This window comes from Halyomorpha halys, unplaced genomic scaffold (assembly GCF_000696795.3).
Source record: "Halyomorpha halys isolate HHAL.00 unplaced genomic scaffold, Hhal_1.1 Scaffold241.1, whole genome shotgun sequence".
Lineage (NCBI taxonomy): Eukaryota > Metazoa > Arthropoda > Insecta > Hemiptera > Pentatomidae > Halyomorpha > Halyomorpha halys.
The window spans coordinates 682273-695178 of record NW_027105010.1 but is presented as its reverse complement, the minus strand read 5'-3'; the positions used below and the strand labels follow the sequence as shown (position 1 = coordinate 695178).

At 28.6% G+C, this 12906-nt stretch overlaps 1 protein-coding gene across 5 annotated transcripts in view; it reads left to right on the top strand.

Moving 5' to 3' along the window:
• Positions 1 to 12906, top strand: part of onecut — a 196024-nt gene that overhangs the window by 48427 nt on the left and 134691 nt on the right. The window lies entirely within an intron of this gene.

Here is a 12906-nt window from a genome sequence, read left to right as displayed (position 1 = left end):
TATAATTTAATTTCTTGTTTGAGACTGGTTTCTTTATCAATTATAATAAAAAATATCTATATAGTCTCAACATGTTTATTTTCTTATAATTCATGGCCATTCTCAATGATATTCTATTTATAATATCACAGCTAACAATGTCATTAAAAAGTTGCAACGTCAAAAATAAACCCATCCATATAGACCTCAACATCTCATACATTGCAGATTTGGCCCGAAATAAATATCGTTTCATTCCAAAATCCTGATCAATCCAAGCCCATTAGTTCTCAATCATTAATATTTGACAATCCCTAAAACCCTCCGAGGCGTCTGAAAAGAAGATGGCCAAGGAATCGAATGATTGAAGTACTACCACTGGGTGGCTCTTCCCAAGATTATCATATGTTCTGAAACATATATCTAACTTACTTGCAGTATTTTTTTTTGTCCAGATGTAAATTTCAATTCAGGCTATTCTGTCCTTGTTAAAATATTATAAATATTAAATACCACTAAAAATAAATCTATTAACCTATTTTTATCCACTACTTTATTTATTCTAATTTTATTTAATTTACATTACATTTTTAAAACCTTATAAATCACATTATTAATAATGCATTTTTATATAAAAGAGTGGATAAACATAGGTTGATAGACTAAGATATATTTTGAAAAAGGCAGAATAGCCCCAGCAACTTTTTAACGACATTGTTAGTTGTGACATAAATATAGTACAAGAGCCCAAGAGGAGAAAAAAGGCAGTTATCATAGCCCAATTTTTGATCCCTTTAATGAAAACTATGCCTAATTACTAGTCAAAATAGATGAGTCTGCCAAGTATAGGTAGGGGGAATAAAAAATGGCGGCTGTTTGAAAGCGATAAAAAAATTTAATTTTTCATTCGGAGCTCTCTATCTTAAAAAGTAGGAACAACACAAGAAAATCTAAGAGAACATCATTTAAAGATGAGCAAATTTGTTAAAATATGATCCCTAAAAGAGTTATTTATGTTGAATAGTTCTCGAGATATACCTTTTTAAAAAGCAACATTTCATAAAAATGTGGTATGGGACGTACTGAAAGATCAGTAGCTAGTGAATTTATTTTGGAAAATCTATATCTTAAAACCCATTTGACGTACTAATGTCTATTAGCACTCAAATTAAAGCTAGTTTAATGAGCTATAAACTTGTTTATGATGTTTATCTTCGTAGGAGTAATAGTTTTCATGAAATGTGCTAATATAAATTTATTTATAGTTGTTCGGACAAATTTTTATTTGCCAAATTTATATTCATTTGTGAATGTCATAAAAACTACTAGTCCTACAAAGATAAACATTATTAACTATTTTATAGTAGATTTAACTAGCTTTAATTTGAGCGCCGGCAGACATCTGTACGTCAAATGGTTTCTGAAATGAAGTTTTTCATAAATCAAACTTATTGTTCGAACAACTATAAATAAATTTATTTTTGCAAATATCATGAAAACTACTATTCCTACGGAGGTAAAGGTCATAAACTTTTGTATAGTCAATTATACTAGCTTTAATTTGAGTGCTAATAGACATCTGTACGTCACATAGTTCCTGAGATATAGATTTCTCAAAATAAATAAACTAACTACTTTCATTAGATTTTTAAGAAATTTTGCTTTTTAAAAAGCTATATCTCAAGAACTATTGGACGTAAATAGCTCTATTAGGGTTAATATTTCAGCAAATTTACTCTTCTTTAAATAATGTGCTCTTAGCTTTTCTAGTGTTGTTGATAGTTTTTAAGATATGGAGCTCCGAATGAAAAATTAGTGTTTTTTTTAAGGTTTTGAAACAGCCGCCATTTTTTATTCCCCCTACCTATACTTGGCAGACTCATCAATTTTGACTATTAATTATACATAGTTTTCATTAAAGTAATCCAAAATTAGGGTGAGATAACTGCATTTTTATCTTCCCGGCTCTTGTACTAATATGGTATCCTTGAGAATTGCCGAATCGTAGGAGTTGAGACTTTATGGATATTTTTTTATTATAATTGATATATATTACTAGTTTTTTAACTGTAACTCACCATCATCTCTCCTATTTTTTTCTTTCGTCATTTTTATTGGCACATTTCCCATTTGTGTTTCGTAGATGAATAAAGTGGAAATTTAGTTTCGAAGTAAGACTATTGACCTGGTTCGTGCGTAAAATATTTCAAGTGTATTATGCTCAGTGTGCGATAGTGAAAATATCTGTAATTTTTGAAATTTGTTTGTTGTAACGTAAACGTTTTAAATTCTCATTTTATTTGCTTCATTTTTTTTTATTCCTCAGAGGTAACAATGTTTTTCATAATAAAGATTTCGAAAATAAATTGTTATTAATACATCTGTGTGCAAAAATTGGGATAAAGTAGTTCGTCATTCCCTTAATCTTTTTTTATTAATATTATGAATAAGAAAATTAGAAATAAAATAACAATCTCACAGAGAATCCAATGAACAAACATAATAAAGTTGTTTATAATAATTGCTTGTTAATCTTGACGGGTCATAAAATATTTTCTTGTTAATTTTTCAATGTTATTGTTTTTACTAGTATGTGGAAAATCTTAGTTTAGAATACGTACTATGATTTCATTGATAAATAATAACTTTACAGTCATATAGCTTGTCAATTTTTACCGTGTACCATGTGATTAATCTAATTATTTAATTGACCTGATTTCAATTAAATTTCCTCTCCTCTTGGGCCATTTACATTTTGGGGGAATTCGCGCGTTTGCTTCAGCTACGACGTACCGAGACGACTTTATATCTTCCATCCTGTATCATTAGAAATTTACATATGAAAAATTGAATTAGACACAACATGGGATATTATCGCGTGTTTTGTGAAGTTTACGGTGTATGGTCCGATAATAATCAAACAGAGATATTCACGATAGAACGTCACGTGTAGGATGGTGTCGGTACGGGTCGGACAGCTGGCCCACATCACCCTTCTGCTTGTTAGTTATGCACTACTAAGTTTTTAATTCATCTTAGTCTTTGACGATTTAATATTACCGTATGCTAATGCTTTACGATATTTTATATATAAATGTAAAGATGGTGAGTTTTTCTTATATACAACTTTCGAAATATTTTTGGTGTTTTATTTTAAGGTAAAGTAATGTTATGTAATACTCAGTAAAAGTAAAGTAAGTAATACGTGGAGAAGATGGTCGGGGGAGGAAGAGGGGGGAGGGGTATGGTCAGCAAAAAACACAAATAAATAAAAAAATATTTATTCGTGCCGACGGTTCGACGTTCCTCATGAGGGAGCGTGCAGAATAGATACTGGAGACAAAACTCAAATTCTGGAATTATTTATTTGTGTTTTTTTGCCGAATGTACCCTCCCCCGACCATCTTATCCACTCATTAATCTACGGTCAACTATCTACACCTCATTAAAATAAATAATATGTTAACTTCTTATGTATATATAGTTCAATTAATAGCAGTGCTACCGTCTTAAGAAAAAAAAACCGTAATCAAATATTGATTATTACATTCATTACTATTTGAATTATTATTTTTTCTTTATAATACCAATAAATAACAAAATGTGCGGTACGTTTTTATATATAGGTATCTTGATGCGTTAAGCCTAAACATTTGAGGGAAGTTAATTACAAATGTTCGTTATTGAAAATAATCAAAATGAAGTCATATATATGTTTGCTATTTTCATTACAATTGTTTTTTCTTTTGATAATATTTTGAAAAACGTAATACGTAAGCGTTTCACTTAAATAAATTGGCGATATGTGGCCATGGGAAACTTCTAATCGACCACTATTTTAAAACGAAAAAACTAATTCCGAAAATCACCTTTGAGCGTCCTGTAACTTTAGTGCTAAATCTCAAAAAATTTGGCCGAATAGTTTCGGAGAACGTCTATAAACTGATAAATTTTTACACGTGAGACCTCGAAATTTTAGAGGATATTTTTTTCTTTCATTTACTAATCTTTTTCATATTTTTTTTTTATTAATTTAACATTAATAATATATTCCGACGTTTCGGACTGTCTCCTTCTTCAGGCTTTTGTTCTTTTTTCTTTAGAAATTATAATTAGTGTATTATCTTTTGTTTTTCTTTCTTATTATAATTTTTTTTTTGCATCAATATCCTTTAATTATTTGTTTGATGGTAACTTTTTGTACAGTTAGTAATTGTAATTTTGTCATATATTTTACTTTTAAAATTATAGATCTATAAATATACTTTTATAATTCGAATAAGAAAACTATTTAATACTTTTTTTTTGTGGATTATAGAGTTTCATAATTGAAAATGACAAAAAAAAAAAAAAAATCAAGTTATAATATTTTGAAATTAGAGTAATTTTCGAAAATATCTCATAATTTTCTATCTACTGGAAGTATTTCAATTTATTTATTTGTTGTTTCTCATGCTTAATTATGTTTATAATTTTTATTATTCCTGAAATACTCTGAGTTATACGCTAATATTCAAAATAAAAAATTATAAAGTAGTTTACCAATTAATTTCATTAATTAAATAGGTATTGGTTGAATAGTCAGCATAACTAGCTTCCCTCAACTTTGCCTTTTGCGAAAAACTAACTATTTTCGTCTTTAGGTCCATGTTTTTTATTTATTTAACCAAAAAAAAAAAAGAAACGATGTATACATGAAATTAGAATTGTGAATATTTTAATTATTAATAACGATTTTTTGTAAAATCTGTATCGATATTCCTGCGTCGGATATGCAGAGATTAACACTAAAAGGTTGATATCGCTGGGCGTAATGAGGAAATCATCCATCGATTTTGTTATTCCTGTCAGATGATATCTATCCGATGTTCTGTTGTAAGCCTAACTGTGGGTTTGTTATAGATCCCATTAATCACAGTTTGTTTTTTTCTATATTATAAGCTTGTAATGTTCTTTGTAGTTGCTTCGCTATAGCATTACTTGCAGCTGATTATCCTGGTCCATAACCAAACTGAAAATAAAATTCAATTGTTTTAGAAATTAATGTAAATGTAATGAAATTTAATTATTTCTGAATCGTAAAATCACCTTCTTGTTGCAAAATCAATTAATGCAATCCTTATTTTACAATGAAAAAAAAAAGTTCTTGCAATTTTAATCACTGATCCTACCTATCTATCCGATCTCAGAAGCAGTTAAATACAACGGATTGTAATTATCGCTATTATGATAAAAACACGTTCTTGAGTGATGTTCCTGTTATCGAAGAATTAGAAATGAAGTACTCCTTACCCTACTTCTTAGCTTAAATTTTAAAGTCCCAATAAGGTGACTCCTTATTGTTTCACCATTATTTAATGACATCTGCCATTTATTTATTTATAAGCTGCAATTACCAACAGGCTCTTGTCCTATATCGATCGTGAGTCAGTATATAAATTATAAATTAAGTTCTCTTAATTAGGTGGAATAATTGGCTAATTGAATAATAAGTTCCTGGAATGACTAAAGATGTGTTATATTTGTTTTTTATTTCCTAATAAGAAACCTATATTTTCAATTATATAGACTAAAAACATAAAGCGCGTCCGAAATCTTTTTTTTTTTTTTTTGCAATCTTAACTTTAAATAATGCTTAATTCATATTCATTCTAAAACGTTAATATTTAACATGGTATATGAGAGTTAATTTTAAAGTATGGTCTATAAAGCATATAGTAATTTAAAATTTAACGTTCTATCCCAAACCCTCCAATCCCAAACCTTCACCCTTGAAGAATGGTGTCAAAACAGGAGGGTAAAAATTAATTCCAATAAATCCCACCATATCACATTTACCCTTCTTCGTAAGCCCACAACTCCCGATCCCATTGTATCATTTAATAATACCCCACTTATCCCTGCCGAGGAGATTACTTAAGACTACATCTGGACGACTAACTGGGAATCCTCACACAAGACTGAAAGACTGGAAACTGCACGTCGGTTCCGACTATTACAGCACCTACTATACAACCCGGACAGATACAGTAAAATACCTTGGATTGACATTGGACAAACGACTTACATGGACCTTCCACCTAAAAATAACAAAACAAAAGCTAAATTTCCGACTTAAATTATTATTTCATCTTTTAAATAAACGATAAAAATGACCACTTTCAGAAAAACTAAAGATTTATACTTACCTTCTCAGACCAATTTGGACATACGGTGCACAAATTTACGGAAATGCCAAAAAAACTAACTTACTGAAACTGCAACAATTTTAATGAAAATTACTAAGACTGATCAGTAGCGCTCCCCCCAACATCAGTAACAAGAACTTACACAAAGACTTACGAACTCCCTACGTACAGACAACCATTAAATCACTATATAAACGGTTTAACGACACACTTACCCTCTTATTCAAGGACTATCAACACGAGACTTATCAGATACGAGACGACGTTTACGAAGGAGCTGGAATAGGGACCTCATAAATTGATTTTTAAATTTAAATTTTAAAATTTAAAGCATCATTGGATGACCTTAACCTTCATGCCTTCATGACATTGTTTTTTATTTATTTTTTTTTCTCTCTGTACCTCTCATTTGCTGGTTGTAAAAATGCTTTTACAGTTGTGAATAAAATAAAGTAAAAAAAAAAAAAGTTTATTTAGTTCTCAGAATGTCCAAAAGGATCTTAACATTATCAGCTAGTAACCCCTTTATAACTCGTTGATATTATCAGCTCAAGTGGATGATAGCCATTTCAATAATTAATTTGTGAACTCCCTTATGACCCCCGACATCCAATTACAGATCACGAGGGTTGGATGTGGGGGAGGGTGGTTCCTCACAATTTCACATGCTTGTCCTCTTTTCCCACTACGATATTGGGAATCCAAGCTGACAAAACATACAAAATATTTTAAGTATAGCAAAATATAATAACTTTCTACAATATTATAAAGTTCAAATTCAAAATGAAAATAATTAATAATAAAAATAATAAATTTATAATTCCTATTTTTATTGACGGAATGTTATGAAAGAGTAAAATCTTACTTTTAGTTGTTTACAATTGTACCATCTTTGATACTTATCTCTTTCTAGTCTCCTTTATATCAGTATTCCGATTTCTTTAAGAGACAATGAACGGTTATAATATAAATAAATTTAAAAAAAAATACATCAAAAACCTTATTTATTAATTCTCTTTGTTTTTTTTCTGCATCTCTTATATTTTATTTCACATTTCTGCATGATTTAAAATATTTAAGTAGACCTAACTTAGATATTTTACTTATAATTTTTTACAGATTTAGAATTGGAACTTAAAACATCTGGGAAGTTAACCATCTAAATTCTCTAATTTCGTTCACTTTCTGACATGAATCCGGTTTAATCCTTCTGCTGTCAGAAAGATTATATATGTGTATACACACATATAAAAAAAATAGTTGTAACTGTCATACTTTCTCATAAATAAACTTACAAAAAGTAGCGTAGACGGGTACTACTAAAATATTTTAGGGTGTTATAGTCTGTAGTCTTCACTACCTGAGGGTGTTAGGGAGGAGTTCTGGTTATTAAATATTAACCTCAGGTTGCCATAGTTCCTTCGAGGTACATTCTCCTTTCGGATGGTCTCTCATAATTGATTCAGGTGACTAGGCGTTTGTAGTTCTTTACAGCCCCGACCGAAGAAAGAGAATCTCTTTTCGTTGTGGCACTATCAAAAATGTTTTATCGATTTTGAATAGTAATGCAGTAAAATTTATGGTAAGGAAATCATGTCCGTTAAGAACGTATAAATAGTAAAATAACATAAAAAATGAAATAATAGAATTACGTACATCCCGTAACCTATGATGCCTCATTAAGTACAAATAGATCAGTAGGATTTTTATACAGATAAAAAAAAACCCAATTTAGTGAGTGAAATCTCGTTTCAACTATTGTTTTGTTGATGGATACGTAATTTTTTCTAACTTTGAGAATTCTTTCAAATGATCTCTAGAATCATGTATTAATTTTGTTCCATTAAGTGAGATAAAGATGTTCGCAAAGTTATGAGGTAATGCGACGACATATAGCTGTTTTTAAATACTTAATATTTAACATTAGAAAAAAATTACAATTTAAATAACATAAGTATGTGATGTAAATAAATAAATATGTAGATCAAAAAATAAAATTAGTTTAAAGAGTTTCATAGAAAATTAGAAGGGACGCGTTAAAAAATGGCAGAGTACCATGAAAAAAAGTTTTAAAATGTAAAACTTTATTGGCGTTTAGGCAAATTTATTTTCATTTTTACTACGTTCCTTGAAATTTTCTTGATGAAATGCTTGAAGTCAGACCAACTTTTTATTGATTATTATTTTTAAAGTTAATTCGTATTTTAGAGGATACATTAATAACATATTATAATTTTTTGTATTATAAATATTTGTGCTGCTATTGTTTGCTGTTATCTGTTTTCTATGTTTTTTAATCAATCCAAATTGATTAAATAAATTTTATTATTTTTCCCATTAAACATAAGACTCGCTCTGTCAAGTGTGTATATTTTATTTATTTCTCTTTTTCTTTTTTCATATTGATTTGTGAGTGTTATTCTATTAATCAAATCCATTTTTACATATCTACTCATCATGTGTTTATATTAAATAGTATTATAAATGAAACCGCGGTGCACAGACAACTAGTGATCAAATAAAATCGATATTAACTGGATATAAAAAAAAGATTTTTTACCGATCCTTTATTCAGTATTTGATAAAGGGATGAGGTTGCCTGACTAAAACTTGTGCAAAGAAGTGGTCAAAGAGCATCCCACATTTGATCGCCGAGTCCACCCACTGAAGGGTCAGGTACCTACAGAGTCGATGTCCGACCTAGAACAGAAAATTGATTTTTAGACTAGGTCCTATCATATTTAATTTTGTTTTATTTACTAATATATAATTAGACAAATCCTGAATTCAGTTTAGGAAGAGAATTAAATAAATGCAATCACTCTTAAAGGTAAGAATAAAAAACTAAAATAACTAGGATTTGCATAAAATATTTTAGAAATGAATGCTAATAATCACTCTATCCCAACTGTTCCACTCTAATTTACAATGGTAAAATGATATATGTGAATTTTTGTGCAAAATTGTACCCTCTCCCCAAAGGTATAATTTTATAAAGTCTATAATTCTTATGGACTATTTTTATTCTTCATTGTCATGGGGATGGGACTTTACGTGATAGAAAAGTTTAAAAATGCAATAAAACATAGAAATATTATTTATTAAAAAAATTAAAATAAATAAAATTCATTAAAAAACCTGAAAATAAATTTTAGTTTATTAAAATGAGGTTTTAAAAAAGATAAAAATAATGGTAATCATTAATTTAGTTCGCTTTCATCATTTACAAGTGTGGCAATCCTTTCCGGCCGGACCCGCCCCACTAAAACCCCCAGGGAGTGACGGTCTTATATAACTTTTGAAATATTAGCTTAAAACGGGAAGAGGAGACTTTAAGATAATTAAATCGAGGGATATTTAAAAAGTGTCTGAAATTGAAAAACGGCGTGAAACCTCTCCCACCCTTCGTGGTAGCCTTAATTCTCTGATTTTTCAAACAGACAATTATAGCGAGTAGGTTGTTCGATGTTTGACATGTCACAATCTCACAAGAGGAAATTTTTTTATTTGTATTTATTTAATATCAGATCTGCCTGCTGGGCCTTACATGGTTGATATAACCGTTACATACAAGAGGAGATCATAACCCAAAAAAAGGTCATCCTTCCGGGCCGGACCCACCCCACTAAGACCCCCAGGGAGCGACAGTCCTATATTACTTTTGAAATATTAGCTTAAAACGGGAAGAGGAGACTTAAGGTAGTTAAATGGAGAAATATTTAAAAAGCGCCTGAAATTGAAAAACGACGTGATGGTGTTTGAATACAATGAAATCTCAAGAACCTAGCTCATGAACTTTTAAAACATTGCATGCTTATCTTAACCTTTCCTAACAATAACTGAAAACCACCTTTATTATATAAAGGTTAAATAACCTTTGTTATTTATATTTATGATTTTTTAATTTACAATTATTTCATTTCGATAAAAAAAAAAAAATAAATAATGAGTGAAAAGGGAAACGTGTACTAGGATATATACTAATAAAAAATGGTGACTAAAATATGTACATAAAAGAAAATTAAGTTTAAAAAATATAAAATCGGTAAATATTTAAAAAAAATATGTAATATAAAATTATATGTCATGAAATATTCCTACCATAAAAATGTATATAGAAGTAGTAGAAAAACATTTGTATTACACATAATTCCCTAGTAGGTGCTTCATTTACTTCAGTATTTGGTGTGGAGTGGTTGGAGTGGAATTATCGTCAGTGCCCACTTAATGGTGCCAGGGAGTAAGGTCCCCTAGGGTGATAGAAAATTTAGGGAAGGGGGAGATCTACTGCTCTCATCTCTCCGATGGAGAAATCCTATTGGGGTTCCCCGAAATCCTTTAGACCAGTAGTTAGTCTAACTAACTTGTAATTCATTTTCCTTTCACAAGTATAATAGATAGTCCAAGATTTCGGACGGAACCTTTGAGAGTGAAAACACAGGTTATCAAAGTATAATTGATTTTATTAGCAAAATAAATCATAATCGGACTTATGGTTCATTTATTTATTGATAAAAAAAAGAAATTTTTAATGTATTATTATTAGTATTTTAATGTATGTATCGTAAATTTATTCACAAAAGTTTCAGATAAAAAAAAATTCAGGAAGTTAAGAGGGTCCAGAAGTCATTGAATCATTGGAAAATATCATTTACTGTTCCAAATTATTTTTTTTTTAATAAAAATATTATTACTCAAGATTTTCGTGTTTTTCTGCGAAAATCATTTCAGCATATCAAATGTTTTCAGGTAAAATGAATCAGGAGTTAGAAAATTCTTACTTTCGTTTATCTTAAAACCAAAATATCAAAAATCATTATTTTTTAGTATTGTTAAATTTTCACGAAAAATTGAAATAAGGTTGAAGTATAGATTACAGATAATTTTTTTTTTTACTCTAATGGTTTTATAAATAATATATTAAAATTTAAATATTTTTCTAGTATTGCGTTATTGCTTATTTAGTCGAACTCTTTTGCTATAGATTATAGGTTATCAATATGTTTTAATTTATTCTTGTTTATGGCTGAAATATATTTTTTAACAAAAAAATATGGCACAAGAAAATATCTAAATATTTTTAAGCCTTCATTTTGAAATTAGAAAATGAAAACTAAAGAGTTTGGTGAGGTAATAAATTTATGGATATTAATTGGATTTATCAAGGGAAAAAATTCAGTAAATTTTGAATAATGTTATGTATTATTATGGGGATTTCAAAAAACAGGCAATGTTCTAGTTCCGCTTGTATAAATTGTTCATGAATTTATTTCAGTTATTTCGTGTATGGTTTTTATAAATTTATTTCAAGGATCACTATACATTTATGTTGGTTATAACACGATCTCGGGAAACATTTCACTCTCAAATACATGATGAATTAATTACATTGCAATGCTGAACTGACTTTGAACAATGTAACTTTCACAGTCATATATCTCATTGACATTTAAATATATTTTAACTTTATTCTCACCATCTTTTGGGAAAAAGGTTTTTACTGTATTAAGGCCTGAGTTGAAACCTTAAATTAAAATTATTTTTTTTTTTTTATTGTGTATAACAGGCTGTAGGATTTTACAAAATATGACAAAAATCATTGTCGTGGACAGAGAAAACCTCTAACTAAACATAACAATTTAAAAAAGAGATATTTTAATAAATTTCTTTTCTGGGTTCTGAAGGGTTGTGGTACCCTAAAGTTCGCAACGTGACATTGACCACCACTTTCTCTCTTATTGATTACTCTAAATCTGCCAGGAAAGGAAAAAGAACAGGTTTGAATTATCGTTATCGTAGCTTGATATAGTGTCCTTTTGTTTAAACATATATATATATATATATATATAGGCGATTTATTGTTGTTATCATTATAAAATTAAAATTAATAATTGAACAACAATTATTTTGACCACGTAAATAGATGAGAAAATAACAAATTTAAATTTTACTTATAAATATTGCATTAATATTTTCCTTAATTGTGGTCTTAAGCTAAGATTTAACATAAGAACACTCAAAATAGCACTCAGAATTCTTCAATTATAAGTTTTCACACGACTGTTAAAAAATGTAAGTACGAGTACTTTGTATTATTATTTTTTTCTGGAATAATTAGCACTAATTAACTCTTTAATTTATTTTAACATCCAAAAACCGGTTTTTCGGTTCATTGTTCTACTAAAATAAAAATAATTACAAAATTAACAGTATAAATACACAATTAACAGTTTTCGAAAAAAAAATTACAATCAAATAAATTAGTTAAATTAATTACAAGTAATTTAGAATATAATTTACTATTTACACAGCTAGTTCAACTATTATATAACTTTACGAATTTAAACATTGTTCGGATGTTAAAATTAATTAAAGTTATAAAAGTGCTAATTTTTCCAGTACAAGGAAAAATAATATTCAGAATTCGTTTTATTTCAATTTCGGAGAAGTATTTTTATTCGAAAAGTGGGACCTGAAAGTTGTCCTGTTATTTGCGAATCTCCTCGTAAATAAATGAATATTTTTAAACCTACATTTGAAAAATTTAGAAAAATATTTTTATCATGTATTACATTTATTCGGAATTGTTCATTTTATTTATTACTTAACAAATTTTGGGTAATCCAAAATTAGGTTATTAATTTTTGATACATTTTGAACGGTATCATAAATTATTATTTATTTTCCATGTGAATGTCGATACAATTTTTATAAGTAGTGTCGAAATAAAATTCGAGCT